At 41.5% G+C, this 18,127-nt stretch overlaps 1 protein-coding gene across 2 annotated transcripts in view; it reads right to left on the bottom strand.

Annotated features, from left to right (window-relative positions):
- Prickle2 (prickle planar cell polarity protein 2) overlaps nt 1-18,127 on the bottom strand; it is a 158,571-nt gene that overhangs the window by 93,972 nt on the left and 46,472 nt on the right. The window contains exon 1 of one of the 2 annotated variants that reach the window (XM_055628463.1): nt 6,143-6,305. The exons of the other annotated variant lie outside the window; for it this stretch is intronic. The gene's annotated coding sequence lies outside the window, so the exon portion shown is untranslated. Of the gene's footprint in view, nt 1-6,142; nt 6,306-18,127 lie in introns of those variants that run through there. 2 annotated transcript variants of the gene reach the window in all.

The following is an 18,127-nucleotide window of genomic DNA, read 5'->3' as shown; positions in this document are numbered from 1 at the left end:
GGTGTTTGCACATGTTCTTACGAATGCTCACACCTTGAATGCGGATAAGCATGCTTCTGTTACAAATAAGTGAAGGACACAGGTCAATGTTTGATGTCTTTTTCTATGGCTTTCCACTTTATTTTTTGCTAGAGGATCTTTCAGAGTATCTGGAGTTCATCTATTCAGGGTTATTGTTATGTGCTAGCATCTCTGGTTTTTACATGGGTGCTCGGGCTCCAAACTCAGGTTCTCAAGCTTGTGTGGCAGGAATTTACTGACTGAGCCATCTTCCCACCATCTTCTCAGTTGCCATTGGGCAACCTTTAACCAGTGCTTCCTAATGAGACAGGTAATTCACGGGGCCCAGCCTGACCAACACAGGATGGCCCCTCACTCCAACATGTAATAAATTCCTTCCACCTTCTGAGGTAATGAGATGGAGGAAGTATGGGGCTCTTCACCGCTTTTATTACTCAGCAAGGCATAAAGTTAAGTCCTGGAGCAGATAATTCAAATAGAGTATAAAAACTTGAGCCTTCTGAATTGAGTAGTTTTCCTTCCTGTGGAGCCCTAGGTGTCTATGACAAAGGTAATTTAAAAGCAGCATCGGGAAGCTTTATAGAAGCACAGAACCTACATTTCTTCAATGGCCCAGATGCATGTGGGTATTTCATATTTATGAAAGCCTGGTCCCCAGCACACCATGGTCTTTCATGGGACCTTTAAAATCCCCACTGTGAACGTCCAGTAGTGAAAATGACATCCCCTCAATGACAAGATCAGCTTTACTTGAAAAGTTCACTCTCATTAAGGCCAGTGCTGGAAATGAACTTACTGATCAGCTGACTCAGAATCCCTTGTTTCAAGAGAGAAATATGAAAGGAAACACAGCACCTGACATTAGAAAAGGTCTTGAGCAACAACCCTGGCCCCTGGCCCCAGAATCCAAGGGGCATGTACACAGGCAAAGTACAGCTTGGCAAAATCTCCCATGTTCCCTCTCATCTAGCTGCTTGTCTTCCATTGGCATTCCTAATCTCCCACCCCTTCTCACAATCACATTCTCAAGCCAATTCAAAGCAGTAGGTGTCAAGCAAACTACCATATTCTCTTTTGTGCCAACCTCTTGGATGTTCCCAATTTCCCCCCCCCCAAAAAAAAAAAGTATTTTCACCCAATAGTTACTAAACCAGATAATTTTCAGTGGAGGGATCCATGGAGAACATCCAGAAGAAAAGAAACGTTCACAAGTCATGGGACTGTGTAGGTTACAAAGAAGGCTTTTAGAATGGTAGACAGAACTCAGTATTGGGACTGTGGCTATGTGGGAGTTGGACCTCATCTTTACTCTCCACTGTTTGTGAAACCTGGAAAAAGTTCCTTAGCCTTTAGAAGTCATGTTTGCTCCATCGTTTAGCAATACCTTTGTCTCACTCGACTTCCCCTTCTAAGGTAGGCTTGCGGCAAGCTCACTCTCAGGATAACGACTCTCATGCCTGTTCTGTTCTGAGCACAAGATATATCAAATGGAGAGGACCATGTTCTTCCTGGTTAGGAGAAAGCATGGATCTAACACATTGTTCAAATCTGCAAATCCAAGGCGGAAAATTATTTCTAAGTAGCTCCAAACTTGGCTAACCAGAGTGCTGACTGTACAGACAGCCAGGCCAATATATATGTTCATCACATTAATAGTTAGATACATGAGAGCTGTGTGAATAAGGTAAATTATAGGACTAATAATTCATATTGGGTAGCAAGTAGGTCCTCATGTCATGGCCGTTATTATTGTTTCTATACATCCAAACACTAAAGTACAGACATGCAAAAGCATGCACTTCCATGTATGCTAGAACTATCCTGAAACTGAAAATACATGTTTCTCAGATGAATCCTGGAGCTTTCACGAATCAATATCTGAAGGACTCCTAACTGAAGAATGGATGCCAAGAAAAGAGTTGGGAAAATAGCATGCTGTCCAAGTGAAATGAAATGCTAAGCATTTTTGCCTTAGTTACTCTTAATCCTGAATGGGGCTGGGTAATATTTATAAAGTTTGGTTTTAAGGAGGAGAAGTGGCAAGGAGTTGAGGCCAGTGAAGTTCCTATTGCAAGAGGAGAGATAAGTAAAGCCAGGCATCTGTCCTCTGAGACAGGCTGCTAATGATCCAACAAAGAGTTCAACTCTTACCACATCCTAAGAGAAAAAGGGTTCCACTAGTCCCTGAATTGCTGTAGATGGCTTACATATCAGTGAGGGAAAGAGGGGAAGGAATAGAACTCTCCAGTACTCCCATAACTTGTGCCACAACTGCGCCAGTGGGCCTATCCTTGCCGATGGCCTGGTATTAGTAGCTTGCAGGGTTTGTAGCTTCACTCCAGGGCAGGCCCCACACTCAGGAGTAGTTGGTCAACACAAACCACATTTCATGTTTTCTTTTTCTTTCTGCTTTTTTGTTGCTGTTTTTTATTTTTATTTTTAGAGAGAGAAAATAAAGTTGGACGGCTAGGGAAGCAGGGGAGAATCTAGGAAGAGTTGGGGGAAAAGAAAGAATATGATGAAAACATACTGCATGAAATTCTCAAAAAATAAATTAAAAAATTAAAAAAAGAAAAAAGAGTAATTCTCTTAGAAGGTATGGATGAAATATTCCCCAATAGGTAACCCTCACATTGTTCATGTCTACACTGTCAACCAGCATGTCTTTGTATTCCCATTTAAAGAATTACATTTCATCTTGTAACTTGGCTTTCATATTTGTTTTTCTCAATCAAATTATTCTCAATTTTTATAATATTTTAAAAGCAAAATATAATATAAATGTATCATTTCCTTTCCCCTACCCTTCTCCTATTTATCCCTGGCTCCAAATGACATTTAGAATCTTTTCTGAGGGACAGAGCTTTTGACTATATGTTTGATGACAGCAGTGAAGAGAAAGGACAGCTTAGAGGACGTCACAGTGAAGTGCTCTGTTGCCTCAGGGCAGATGAGTGCATGGACAAGAACCTTTCTCACTCTTGGCATAGTTGGGCCTAAAACCAGGCATCGTCGCCTCTGTCATTGAGGCTAAGCTATCTTCCCTTTTAGGATTTCAGTATTTCTGATGAACAAATCTTAAATCTACTGCCCCCTGCTGTTCACAGCTTGAGATTGAATGGGAAATGATAAAGTCATGGTCACCAAGAGCAGACCAAGGCCAACACCCAGGATGGGGCAAGGGGTTAGACGCCGACCTTACAGCCACCTGCATCACATGATTCGGGGGAATTTATTTCATTATTCCTATGACAAAACAAACAAACAAACAAACCCCCCAAAAAAACCCAAAACTAATTTCAGCAAGGTCAAGTGATTTTTTCCGAAGATCACATATGCTTTCAGAGGGCAGTGAAGGCAGATTATCATTAAAGCATTATGCTAATATTATGTTCCATGAAAAGTATGCTTATACTAAAGACCATATCAACCAGTAGGTACTGACTCTCAATTCTGAGTTTCTGAAAGAAAGATTTTACACCAGACATCTCTGGCCCTATTAATTCCTACCTTATCCCACCACTATGTTTTGTGTGAGAGACCAACCAAACACCTGCTGGCCAAGTGCTTGTCTGTACTGACTATGTTCCTACCAATAATTTAATTTTAATTTGTTTCACAAAAGCTGACATTGGAGCTATGTTTCTGGAAGGAAGAAAGGAAGGAAGACAGATAGATGCTGGGAGGACAGGGAGAAACAACAGGCCAACTATGTGGGTGCAGAAAATCACTGGGAAAGAGGTTATCATGGCAATAAATGGATGGGGAGAAAGAGAGAGAGAGAGAGAGAGAGGGAGAGGGAGAGGGAGAGGAAGAGAAACAAGGAGAGGGAGCGTGAAAGAAAGAGAGAAAAGGAGAGGGAGCTTTAAAGAAGACAGGACCTAAACAGGCAAGCAGACCTATTATTTTCTCTTTTCAGACAGCCCGAAGGCTGAAGCCACCCAGATGGTGGCATCAGTTTAGCCCTGGAACTTTTGAGGAGTCATCCAGCAGGTGAAACACAGACCCAAGGGCCAGCCTGGGCAGAAAAGAGGAGACAAACATCAGTGTAGGACAGAAAGAAGGGAGAAGACCTGCCTCTTGCAGGCGCAGCTGGAGAAGATGAGAAATCCAAAAGGGCATTGATTCTAATTTGGACCCCACAGCTCCCTCAGTGTGACCTGTCAGCTTCCACGATGGGAGGCCTCCTTTATGATAGCCTCGTCCAGCTAGCACTGCCTGATCTTCCTTAAACCATCTTTTAGTTGCATACAGCACTGTAGTTCTAGATAACAGAATTTATTGTATCAACCCCATCAATAGGGTATGAAGTTCCTTTGAATGGAAGAGTTCGGCTTCGGCAGTGACTGGGGCTACACCTCTTCTGCAGCCTTACCTCTCAACAGTGAACATGTGATGCCTTTTCAATGGTTTGATGTGTTTTCTACAACGTTTATAATGCTCACTTCAGTGAAAAACAAAAACAAAAACAAACAAAAAAAAAAACCAATACTAACAGCCAGCGTTTGCTGAGCATTTACAGTGTGGCTGACACAGTTCTGGGGGCTTTTTATATGCCCCCTCACTAAAGCCTTCTACCTATCACCCTACCTACAGATCTCATGGCTCTCTCCATTTCACAAACAGAAACGGCTACTCCAACAGATATCCATGTCTCTCCGCCTCTCAGGGTCCAAGCCCTACAGGAACACCATCTCCTCTTATTTAACCCCTTGAGTTCTTTCCCCACTCCTACCACTTCTATGAAGTATTGTCTTTCCTGTCTTGTTAACTCTCCCCACTCCACCCCAACCCACATATATCGCATGAGGGAAGTCTTCACAAAAATAACCCTACTGTTCAAAATTGTTCCCTTCGGTTAACTGCTATGTAACATGTTAAAGAACACAAAAGTCTGACGAAACCAGTGTGTTTAAATGCTCACATTTATAAAAAACCAAACAAACAACAACAACAACAAAAAACTTCCAAGGGGAAAGAGCACTTGATGGAAAGAAAAATCCTCTACAAGTACCCCCAAGAGGCACTAAAAACCCCAGCTTTCAGAATATGGTAATTCTATTAAAGTTGTGACTTGTTCTCGAGCCCCATGTTGAAAACCACCAGCAGGTTTTCATAGGGAACAGGATGAGAATAGCCAGAGTGGCTTCTTACAAGGAAACAAGGTTGCTCAGTGCATTAGGGCCTTGCTGAGATGGGTTAAAATTGCTTTCAGGAAGAGATACACAGTGAAAGCACATGTGTGCTTTATACATGGCAGGCCTCTTATACATGGCACCGATGTCTCCATATTCGTGTCATACAGAGTCCTCCCTTACCCATCATTCTCCCCATGTTCACAGATGTAGTAGACCTCTATCATTGGGGAAGCAATCTATAAGAGTCTAGGTAATTCCCTAGGTAATAACCACTTCAGAAGAGGTTACCACATCTGGTCCATATAGATTTCTAGCTTCTAAGAGCCCACGAGACCACAGCATTATAAACAAGATCACACAGCAAACAACAGTGAGATTAAAAATGGGAACTTCATCCCAAGACCTCCATGCCATATCAGCAGTGCTATGATTGGTTCTGTGGGAATCAAAGGCCAGTGAGAGGAACTAACTGTGAAGACAGGCCAGTAGGGAAAAACATAATCGTGTGTTACAGCAGTCTAGGCAGTTGGATTCTGAAGCTCTGTCACCATTTCGAAGCCAAAGGAACTGGCTAAAATTAAACCTCAATAATTTCAGAGCTGTTTCTTTATCTGGAAGTGTTAGTGAAGTGTGCATGCCTTGGCATCTCTGATGTTTCAGATCTGTGCTGAAATGAGAGCAGCGGTAGATAAATGCTACCAGCATTTGCTTTTTAAGACCCTCTGCTGCTGTTATTAAGAAAGGGCCACTTTCAGAGAAACACTATTTCTTAAGCGCCAAGATTTGAGGATGCCGCATACCTGTGCCGTATCACTTTGGATTTGAACTTTCTAATAAGCAAAGAAAAGGCAAAGGGTTCCAGACCACCAATACCGCCTCCTGGCCTTAGAGATAACATCTTCCTCACAGACCCTAGACCCTTTCTCTTCCTGACTGCAAAACACATTCCTGCTTGCTTTGGGAATTAACAGTTTCTTACTCACCTCCTAGAGGATGAGGCGGGAAGCTTCAGAAGAAGCCAGCACAGGAGTCTTGATCTGGTCAGTTGCCCCAGTTCACTTTCCCATGGAGCTGGTATCAGAAAATGCAAGCAGGACTCCAGGCAACCCAAACATCTCCCTGACTGAGTCTCTGCAAATCTGAGCCCTTCCTAAGGCAGGCAGCAGGCTCAAACCCAAGCCGCTCTGCTTTTGCATTCCCTCCGAGGGAACGTCCTCCCTAAGAGCGGACCCTGCTGGAGATGGACCGGTGCCAAAGAGTGCCACTCGTGCCCTTGTTCTAGGCCTGCCTGAGCCCTGGAACGGTCTTCTCAAGAACCCCTTTCCTCTAAACTCGCCGACTTCACGGTTATCTGAAGGAAGTCACAGACCCCAGTCTCTGCGTCATCAGCTGATCCTGAGCCAGACCCGGGAGACCAGTCAGCTGCTCGCAAAGCCCGGGCCACTGAACCAGGAAATGTGCAGCTCATCCAAAAAATAATAATAACTGTCACGGAGCGCCTGGCAGAGCTGGAGAAGTCGCTGTTCCCAGTTCCAATGCCTGCATCCTCCGCATGCTAATGAGGCTGTGATGTCAGCAAGTCAGTCACAGCATCTGGACGTCCCAGTCTGGCCGCCCAGGGTTGAGATTTATTTACATGTAAATTAGCCTCGCCTTCCAAATCAATAATCCCCAAACAAAAGTGTTGGGGGTGGGTGTTTACTAATGCAAAGGCCCAGCTACGCAGCCTCCAAAGGAGCAGGGAAGAAAAAAAAAAATCACATCTCAGAGAGGATTGAAAGACACATGGCTGTTCGCCCCCACCTTCTTTTTAAAAGCAACATACCGGAGATCTTAACTGGGCACAGTTATAGCCTGGGTGCTGGTTCAGATCAGAAACTGTACCAGCCCTACAAACAGAATGAAATATTCTCCTTCTCTTCCTTTTTCCTCCTTCCCAACCCCTCTCTCCCCTTCCTCATTCCCCTTCTCCCCTTTTCTCTCACCACCTCATCTCTCCCCTCTCTATTTCTGGCTATGCTGAAACTTCAAATGCTGTACTTATATATTTTTTTCCCCTCTTCAATTTTCATTCCATGGCGTTAGCCCTGTTTACTGCCCCAGATGAAGCCACCTTTGAGATTTTATGAACCCTGGAATAAAATGTACTCAGCTTTCACCACTAGATCGGGATGTGAATTGGACACATATAGTTGCTGACCCCTTACTCTAATTTCAAGTGAGTACACAGACAACCACGTGGAAGGAGTGTCCGAGGACCCCCAGGGCACATAGAGGGCACTTGTCCCTGCGGCTTCCATACAGGTCAGAAAACCGGCAGAATGGAGAGAGGCTTGTTCCCATGGCCCCTAGGACTTCAGCAGGTTTGAGCCAGAAATTGCCACTGCTGGACCATAGACTGGAACATCTCTAAACACCTTCAACTCTCTATCTTCCAGTGCCACAAGAAGCTGTTCAAATAATCAGAAGCAAAAGAAGGGGGCAGGAAAGGACTCCAGAGTTGAAACACTAGGGTTTAGATTCCGGCTTTAGCTCCTGGTAGCTAAGTGATCTTGGACAAGTAATTTAATCCACGAGATCTTAATGTGTACCATTCCCTCATAAAATAAACATTTACGTGTATGTGAGTGTGTGTGTGTGTGTGTGTGTGTGTGTGGAGGCTGAGTGATTGCACATATGTATGCATGTGGAGGTCAGAGAATAATCTTTGCGACTGCTCCTCAGGTGTTTTTGGTAACAGGGTTTCTCTCTGGCCTGGAACACACCAAGTAGACTAGCCTGGCTCGTTAAGGAATCTTATGGTCTATCTGTCTCCACCTTCCCAGTGCTAGGGTCCTCCAGGCCTGACTTTTTTCCATGGGTTCTGGAGCTGGGGCTTAGGTCCTCAATCCTGAAGACAAGCACATCACGACCTGAGCCACCTCCCAAGCCCCATGTTTAATAGACACATACTTTATGCTACATGGACTATTGGGGCTGAGCATCTCCATAGTCTCTGCCCTTACCGAGTTTGTGTACCAAAGTGCAGTAATAGAAATACAAATGCAGAACGGTCAACTATGGTGACAGTGAGCAAAATACCATTTACTCTAGTAAGTAATGATAATTTCTGGTCTTTTCAATAAAGTAAGAAAATTTTACCTAGCTGTTTAATCTATCAGGGTTGCCATGCTTTTCTGAATATTTTTCTCCATTGTCATCTCCTATTGCCTTCAGTTAATCTTCTTTCTTTGTTCCCCATTGGCCACCAGGCCAGGTAAACAGTAGCTATAAACCAGCAGTCTGGACCCGGAGCCTCAGACAAGGAAGCGCGATGGGCAACTGGTGTGTGAGGGTGAGCATGTGCACAGGAGTGCACGAGAGGAGGTAGGGATGTCAGCTGCAGAGGCTGAGCAAGACCCAGCCCTCCATGCGCGGAGATCCCCGAGGACAAAGCAGCCAGCGCAGATCCTCGCCCCCACCCCACCTCTGCCAGAGAGCCCACTGGGATGAGCCCTGCCCTTTCAGCTGGAGCTTCTGGAGCTTCAAATGAATTTCTTTGTTGGATGTTGAGAAGGTAAATTACGTCTTTTGTTATACATAATTGTATTAATAATGCTTAATCATTTCTTCCAGAAGGTTTTTTTATGGTTCACAGAAGACCTTTATGATTAACAACATGGGACCTGGAATAACTTTTTACCCAGAGGAATGAAATATGAGACACACTCTGTTTTAGGTCCTCATTGCATCGAACTCCACGTATGGAGGGAGTCAGATGGAGGTGCAAACCCTCAGGATCCTTCAAAAGGTCAGTTAACAAAATAACCTGGGGCCACCAATGGCCCAGCGGAAGTGGTGACATCCAACCATAGGCCTGGGCAACCCTAGGGACAACTCTTTTAAGTTGCTTATGGCCCAGTTTTGCCAGGTGAAGAAGGGCACACCACACTCTCACCTTATCAGCCTTACTACATGACACAATGAGACGTGATTCACACGTAATTAACAATAAAGAGGGAAATTGGAATGTAGAAAGTGACAAGAGATTCACCCTCAGCTGGAGCAGATTTGACACAAGGCTACAGATTTCATAAGAACTGGTAATATGAATGGAATTGGTAGTAAACTATGGAATGGAGTTCCGAATGGATGCTCTGGGGTCCGTCCTAGATCTCTGATTTGAAGCCTGAGACTCTCTTGCTGTTAGTGATAGGCTCTGGGTGGGCCTTGCACATGCTAGGTAAGCCCTCCATCACTGACTAATACTGACAGTCTGTAAGCCCAGGGCTCCCACCTGTAACACAGGATGCTAACAGTGCCTATCTTCATAGAGCTGTTGGGGGAAATTAAGAGAAATTAATGTGAAATATTTTACATTGAGCCTACACACTTGACAATGTTAGGTGTTCGTAGAAGAAATCATGTTATCATCACTAACTTTGGTACAGTCTATTTAACTGACTGACTTAAAGGCTTTAAAATCATTCCCACTCTCAAGGGTAAACCCACAAAGTTCCACCTAATGTAGGTAAGCTTCTCACATGCCCTATACTATATGCTCTAACACAAATACCTTTGACTCAAAAAAAAAAAAAAAACAACAACCCAAAAACCACATAAGAAAGCATAAAACAAAATAAAAGCAAACAAAACAAAACAACAACAACAAAAAACACAAACCAAAAACTGATTGACACTAAGAGGGAGACATTTTCACTTCTGAAAGTATAATTGAGATAAAACAATCAAAGACTCTCCTTCACACACAGTGAGGTGGCTCCTAATAAGCCAGAGAAATGTAAGTTTCAATGCTTCTGAAACACCTGACCTACCAAGCATGGCAGCTGCCTAATGTGGCACACTCAGAGTAGCAGAGTTTCTTCTTTTGACCATGAGACTGCCTCGGAACTAGAACTCACTGCCACAGCCAGCTACACTCAAGAGAGTACCAAACCACCTGCCACTGTCTTTGGAAAAGACTGAAATTCAAAATTCAAAGTTAAGGCTCTTTTGCGTTATTAGGGAGTTGAAAAATCATCAATTTTTTTCTCTTATGCCGGTGTTATTTCTGGGAGGCATATTTCTGTATATTTCTGGGAGGCATATTTCATCTATCTGCTCACTATTTTGTGGCGCTTGGGATCAAATACATTACGTGAGCTCCTTCCACTTGTTAGTTCCTAGGGATGCTATGGTGGCCAAGACGGATATGGGTACAGCCTTAAAAGAGCTTTGTAATGAAAAATGAAGATGATGAAATAAGCCTTCAGAGCAGGATATGATGTGTGTTATAAAAGGGCCTGTGTAGCCTGTTTTAGGAGAGCTAGCTCCAGTCCAGAGGAGCATTCCAAAGCTCAGTGTATGGAGGAAGCAGGACATCTATGAATCAGAAATGCACAGACTGTTAAAGTAATGGTCTACAGATAGATAATTCCTTATGGTGATGCTCTTCAGTCCAGAGACCATTCTGTTGAGGAGTTTTTGAAAATATGCCTTTAGGTATTCAACAAGATCATTGAAAAACTACCTGGGAAAGTTTGGAGGCCTGGTTTACTGACAAACTCATATTGTGTGGATTGTACGTCTAAAAACAGAGGAAAACTCTACATTGATGGAAGCACACTTCATGGGCAGAGGGAGAGAACAGGCAATATGTGCACAGGGCATGCAAACCCATCAAGAATCCATTAAAGGCCAGTAAAATGGGTGCAGAAGCTGCCATTTAGAACTTTGCATTTAGCCTGGAAAATGGAAAATTGCAGAAGTGACAATACCATATAGGGAAAGGAGAGAAGATTGTGCCAAATGTGATTTAAAAAAAAAAAAAAGGATCAGGTAAACTGTGAAGTGATTTATGCTTCAGGTCAAAGCAATTTTTGCTTTTTTTTTTTTTTTGGAAACAATTTTCTATGAAGAAGGCCTACCCTAAACATGATATGAAATTTAGAAGCTATAAATAGAAAAAAAAATTCTGCTGAAATTGCCAAGGTCAAATTTTAGTAGCTAGGGAGGGTATCTAGGCAGGAGGAAAAAGCACTAACATTAAAAAAGGCACTAATAAATAGAAAATTAGGAAGCTTGGAAACATGGGTGAAGGATACAGGGCAGCACCAGTGTTAACAATGGCAGGTAACAAAGAGACCACTCCACCCGCTGGAGAAGCAAGTCATCGCTAGACTCCAGCTGGCATTGATTAGAACCTTATTAGGTAATTACAAGGAAAGGCTATCTGATTCTTTCTGGTTAGCTGGTTAGCTTAGAGAAAAGAAGGTATGTGGTGACAAGGACCATGACAGCCTAGAAGAAGGTTTTATGAGGAAGGGTGTAATGAGCAATTTTTAATCTCCATTCCCAAAGGTATCAAATATGAAGGGATGAACTTACAACGAACCTAAGTAAGACTTCTGAGTACTGAGATAAGGACTGGTATGGACCACTTAGAGAGATGATGGTATTTTCCTTTTTGGACAAATTAAAAAAGATAAAGACCATCATTGCTGGTTAAGGTCAGAACCTTTTGTGAAATCCTAATTACTGCTAAGAGACATGACCAAGGCTTCAAACCACTCATCTAATAAGAATCGTTTAACTTCATTTTTTCCACAAGTGTGTATTCTGTGTGTGTGTGTGTGTATGTGTATGTGTGTGTGTGTGTGTGTGTGTGTGTGTGTGTGTGTGTGCACGTGCGAGCGCGTGCACACTTCAGAACAGAAAACTTCTGTTCTGGAAGTTTTCTGACATTTAGGCATCAAAATCCAGTAAGTAAATAAGGGTGGGAATGATAACAAAGAATTGTCTATTAATAGGGACAGACCAGGTTATAGCATAATAAACAATCTCGGATTTCTGTGGATTAACACAGGAAACATTGATTCCTCATTCAGGCAAGGCTGACTCCGGGAAGTGGGGCAGGGAACATAGGCTTTGTCGAGACCGCCACTCCAAGCTGTGACTCAGGAATCTGTCCCAGTCCCCTGTTGTGTCTCTGATTTCAACCTGTAATTTCCATGTTCCAACAACACAAGAAGTGAGAAATGAATAGGCTTCCATGTGACTCAGCTTGGAGATGAATAATATCACTTTGATTGATCAAACCAGTTGGATGACTTCATCTCGGCAAGAAGGCTGAGAAGTGTATGTACCAGAAGAAGAGGAAACGTAGATAATAAAAACATCTCTCTGTAAGGCACATCACATATCAACTTTCATTTTTGCTGTGTAAAGATATTTAAACCCCACAATCTATTCAAACAAGGATGTCATAAAACAAGGAGATGTTTAGCATGTGAAAAAAAAATCTTTATTCATTGGGTAGTTCCAAATGAATACTTGGGATCATAGCAGCACGTGCTACAGGGAGACAATAAAAACATATATTCTGACTTTTTACTATCATTCAAGCAACAGTCTCTACACCAAGCTACCTTACAAGGAACACATGTTTGAAGAATGTGGCCTTTCTGCTGTGGAGGCAGAGGTAGAAGGTACCCACAGAGGTGGTGCTAGCATCTCAGAAGGAAGTGCTCAGGAGAGACATCCTCAATGGCTTCCAACCACTTTTCCAGTTCAGGTTCCTAACATCTTAGCAAGAGCCTAAAAACATGATCTGGATGAAGTCTGGCTCTCTCGCCTACCGGATGCATATTCATGGTAACGACTTCAGCTTCTCCACCTACAAAAGACAGCCTGCTACCATTCTAAGCTTAAGAATGGTTATATGAGCCTGGTGGTGGTAGCACAAGCCTTTGACCCCAGCACTCGGGAGGCAGAGGCGGGCAGATCTCCGAGTTTGAGGCCAGCTTGATCCCCAGAGTAAGTTCTTAGACAATCAAGGCTACACAGAGGTTACACAAGGCTATACAAAGGTACTAGACAGGGGTCTTGAAGACTAGTTTATATGTCAAATGGTATCATTTTTTTTTTTGTTTTTTTTTTTCACTTGTTTTTTAAAGAAAGACATGGAAAGGATTGTTGCTACAACACATGATAAAATTTTTGATGATAAAGGCCTCCTCCCCAGGCCTTTTTTTTTGTCCATGTATATATGTATATATACACATATATATATATATATATACATGTATATATATATGTGTATATATATAAACATGTTATGAATACTCCACAGATCACTGACATTTCTAAATCCTATGAAAAACCACCTGCCACATTTTAAATTCAGAAAAACAATATTCTGTACTTTCTCTGTACTTTCTTATCATCTTAGGAATTGCCACATTTCATATACTTTAATTAGCCTTGATCCCAATAATGAAATGCATACAATTTTAACATTGGCTTTTATCCTATTTTAATTATATTAATTAAAATATGAGATATGGACAAGCTTTACTGTGCATATCAAAATAAAAGACTACTAAATCCTCACTCCAAAACGTTAAAAATTGTGTCAATGGTTTAAGCAGGCTTACTGCTGCACATTTTCATTAACATATCACTAAATTAGCATGGTGTGCTAATAAATAGGTTTTTAATTAAGAAAAAAATAGCTGCATTTACTCTGGAAGCTTTTTGGATTACTGGTTCCTTCGATCTGCTTAGTATAAACCTGGATTTCTTTGGAGGAGAATAATGCTGCTTTACTGAATAGGGTGCTTTGGTTTTCTAGTACTTTCCAAAGGCAGCTACAAAGAGACACTTCTCTTGAGAGAACTATGGTAAAATATAAAATATCCTTGGAAAAAAAAAAAGACTGGAAAAACTATCTGCCTCCCAAAGTAGCGAGTGGACAGCAAAGATCTTCCCTGGAGAAATTATTCCGGAAGAGGAAAAGTCACAGATGGACAGCCCAACACAGTCGTTCACGAGGAACAAGAAGGACCTGAGTGCCAGGTGCTCTATGCACATGATGCCACTTAGTCCTCACGTAAAAATGTACCTTTACCATCATGTGCCATACAGACTATACGAATGGAACAAGGATCCATAACTGAGATCTATTCCTGGGTCATTATAATACCTATGGTCCTTCCTTTAATTCAAGCTTCACAACTTTCAAAGCCCAGGGGTTATCATAATACTCCAAGTATAATATGTTGAAAATAATTTCTTAAGAAACCACAGGGCACAGAATATTCTCTGTTCCTCTAAATGGTGGATTGCTTTGTACAAAGAGAATACATAGGGTTTCTCTCAGAGGCAGGAGCTCTTTCCTTTGAAGTTCTAATTCTATGTCATAGCCTTTCATTTTCAGTGGTGGTGATACTCCATTAATACCAATTGTGGTGGTCGGATGAGAATGGCCACCATAGGCTTATACAGTTGAATACTTAGTCCGATGCTGGTGGAATTGTTGGGAAGGATTAGGAGGTATGACTTTGTTGGAGGGGGTATGTCCCTGGGAGTGAGCTTTGAGTTTTCAAAAGCCCACATTATTCCCAGTTAGCTTTCTCTTTCTGCCTCCTACTTGTGGATAAGGATGTAAGCTCTCAGCTGCTGTTCCAGTACCATGCCTGCTGTCTCGCTCCTCATGATGGACTCTAAGCCTCTGGAACTGTAAGCCCCAATAAACTCTTTCTTCTAAGTATGGTGTCTTGGTCACGGTGTCTCTTCACGGTAATAGAAAAGCAATTAAGACACCAATAATTATATAATTAATGCTACTCTATCTAAACTCTATGCTATTTGGAGGAGATACTATATCTTTATTATTGCTGTTTACTACTCTATTCTAAGCACCTGGTGCCTTGCGGCCTGACAACTGGTGAATACTTGCTGAGGAGGAAATGGTTGACAATCTCTGCTCTCTAGAAATTGGAGGGCATTTGGGGTTACTTCTGCAATAGCAGCTCAATGATTACTGTACTCTGAAAAATTTTGTGGAGTGAGGAAAAAAAATAAAAGGTAGATGCCACAGTCTCCTGTGGCTCTAACTCTTTGGTCTCTCCCTTGCTTGTCCTTGTCTCCTTGACAGCTCTGTGCTAAAGAACTCCCAGCTGGGCTCAGCTGTGGGACTTGTACTTTCCTTATTCTCATTCACTACTTAGATCTGGTCTATGGTTATAACTTCTGTCTTGATACTAGTGAGTTAGGACCAAACTATTGCCATCAACTCTAGGCTCACATATCCCCAACATATCTAAATGTAGATGTCAAAGGCTTCTCAGTTACTATGTTTGTATCAATATCCCCACATACCTGCTTTAGTTTGTGCTTTGAAATATTGGCTGTTGGGGTAACCTTTTTGTACACTATGTGAAGGTTGTCTCTGTATATTCAATTGTTAATTCTGTCCCACCAGATAGCTGGGTGCTGTCTGACTTTGGCTCAGCACCTGCATCATATTTTGCAAACATACACTTCCCTCATCTTCTGATTGGTCTAATAAAGAGTGGAATGGCCAATTGCTGAGGCAGGATAGGATAGGCGGGACTTCCAGCAGAGACAGGAGCTTGAGGAAGGCACCTGAGGTGGGAGAAGACACCAGCCAGACACAAAGGAAGAAACAGGTGGCAGGACTGAGGAAAGGTAATGAACCACATGGCAGGACAGAGATTAATATGAACAGGTTAATTTAAGTTATAAGAGCTAGTTGGGAACAAGCCTAAGCTAAGGCCAAGCTTTCATAAATAATAAAAACTTTCTGGAATGAGTGGCCCGAAGAAAGTCCAGTTATATTAGCAACTTCATCATCACAATGAAAAAAGAGCAAATTCCTTTGAGATCACCTTTCTATATATATATCTTACACTTACCCTTCAGCTTGTAAGTCATAAGAGGGAAAATCTATACCTTAAAAGCCAAAAATAGTTTGCTTCATGTCTTCTCATAAATGCTAGAACAAAATCATACCATCCATGTGTCTACATTGGTATCTACACATATTTTGGTTTCTCTTTAGATAGTATAAATATTTTGCATTTTACATTGTTATCTACATATGTATTTCTGTTAGGTATCCATATTCATGCTACAACAAAGTTGAATAGTTTCCAACAACTACCTTATGGCTTACCAAAATTAAGACATTTACTAATCTTGTTTTGAACACCAGACATTTTCTGGCTCTTACCTAATTCTACTGAGTTAGATATCAGCTCTGTCCAACATCTTTCTTCATTTCTATTGTTTTTTTTTTTTTTTAAGATTTGTTTATTTATTATTTATATAGTATTCTGCCTGCACACCGGAAGAGGGCATCATAACTCATTATAGATGGTTATGAGCCACTATGTGGTTGCTGGGAATTGAACTCAGAGCCTTTGGAAGAACAGTCAGTGCTCTTAACCTCTGAGCCACCTCGCCAGCCCCTGCTTCTGTTGTTATCACTGCAGTCCAAGCCACTTCCATGCCTCTCCTGTATGGAGATCCAGGTGATCATGAACTCAGCCTTTCTCTTGGTCGATTACCACCTCTCTTTCTTTAGGCTGTTCACACAATGGCACCTCTGTGTGAGTCTCTTTGGGAGACTGGATTGTACAGGCTTCTGCACAAAATCCACCAATTCTGCTTTTGTAAAAGGTGCCCTTGTGGATCGAGGCCATACACTCCCCTAACACTCTCTCCTGCTGCTCTCTGCCTTTTTATAATCTAAATATTGGGTCTTGAACATGCCAGGCTTGTGGCCCCTCCCTCAAGCTTTTGCATTTGTTCTTCCTCTGAAATAAATGGTCTGTTTTGTAGACAGTAGCATGGCTCACTGTCAACTTTTCAAATCCAACCATCAGCCCATGAGGCCTTTTCATCCTTTGTGAGAATAATGGCCCCCACTTCCCTAATACTCCCAACACTTTTCTGACTTTTTCCCTTTGATATTCTCTTAAGACAATTTTGTCGAGACATATTTTATATACCATGCAAGTTACACATTGGAAGTGCATCACTACATAGTTCTAGTATGTTCACAACTTTTTTCCATGAGCTAACTTTAGAACTTTAAGTGAGCTACAAACAAACTCTTTAATAAGTTGCTCCCTAGTGACCTCACTATCTTGGACTTAGCTAAACATTAATCTACTTTGTATATCCAAATATTCCTACTTTGCACATTTCATTTAAATAAAATTTATCATATGCAAACCTTTGTGAATTATTTTTCTTTAGTATAATGGATTTTTAAAAATTATCTATGTTGTAGCTTATATCAGAATTTCATTCATTCAACATTGCATAGTATAATTTTACGGTTTGGAAATGAAGTATTCCCTAAAAGAGACGTTGTTCTCCATCTGCTGGCATTACTGAAAGGTTAAGAATCGTGAAGATGTTAACCTCAACAATGGATGAACCCATATTAATTACACATAATTGTATAATGATGGATTTTATTATGACATTTATATATATATTGCTTTTGTCTATTGAGCCCCTTCTATTCTTCCTGCTCCCCCTACTGGCAGAGTCCCTGGGTCTTTGAGGGGGTGGCTCAGCCTCCCACTTATGGCTGAGCATTAAACGATTACTTGCAGTACTTTGGCTGGTTATAAGCCTCTTCAGAATTAAATGACATCTTGTAACAAATCGACCTAACAGACACCTACAGAGGAAAACATAATAATGAATAATAAAAATAATGAATAAATAATAATGAATAATAAATAATGAAAACATAATGACACACTTCTAGGATATATTGAAAGCAGTCTTAAGAAAGAAATTTTTAGAAATAATCAACATTTTCAGAAGAGTGACAGAGTACAAAACCAGCTTGCAAAAATCTGTAGCCAAAGCTGGGTAGTGGTGGTGCACACCTTTTTTCCCAGCACTCATGTGACAGCAGTAAGAACATTTTTGAGGTCAAGACCAGCCTGGTCTACAAAGTGAGTTCCAGGACAGCTAGTACTAACACAGAGGAATGTTGTTTTGAAAACCAACCAACCAACCAAGAAACAAAAATACTAAGTATCCTTTCTATATACCAATGACAAGCACAGTGAGAAAGAGATCTTGGAAACATTCCCATTTACAATAACCTCAAATAAATAAATAAATAAATAAATAAATAAATAAATAAATAAATAAATAAA

This window comes from Psammomys obesus, unplaced genomic scaffold (assembly GCF_907164565.1).
Source record: "Psammomys obesus unplaced genomic scaffold, mPsaObe1.curated_primary_1811, whole genome shotgun sequence".
Lineage (NCBI taxonomy): Eukaryota > Metazoa > Chordata > Mammalia > Rodentia > Muridae > Psammomys > Psammomys obesus.
This window is presented reverse-complemented; position numbering and strand designations above follow the sequence as displayed.